Source organism: Vanessa tameamea, chromosome 7 (assembly GCF_037043105.1).
Source record: "Vanessa tameamea isolate UH-Manoa-2023 chromosome 7, ilVanTame1 primary haplotype, whole genome shotgun sequence".
NCBI classification, from domain to species: Eukaryota; Metazoa; Arthropoda; class Insecta; order Lepidoptera; family Nymphalidae; genus Vanessa; species Vanessa tameamea.
This window is the reverse complement of record NC_087315.1, coordinates 10,028,852-10,029,207: the sequence shown is the minus strand read 5'-3', so window position 1 is coordinate 10,029,207 and position 356 is coordinate 10,028,852.

The following is a 356-nucleotide window of genomic DNA, read 5'->3' as shown; positions in this document are numbered from 1 at the left end:
TTATTTATAAATAACAAAAATTGGTAGTAATTATCAATAACTACTGATTGTTCGCAGTTTCACACGTAGGTTTTATTGACTTTAGATTGACGGTTTAAAAATGTGCTGCCTACTCTATTTGGATTTTTTAAAGCTAAGTTGAGTTTGGTTTGTAGCAAATGTTCTGCATTTCTTAATTCTAATTTTCTGATATTAATTTATTTATATCTCGTATACGGAAAACTTCACGTAGGATAAAAATACTACACACCATCCACCACTATTGGAGCACCGTAGAGGAATATACTCCAAACCTTTTTCTTAAAAGAGGAACCTTAGCTCAGCAGTGGAACCTTAATACTTTTATCTTCTCCTCT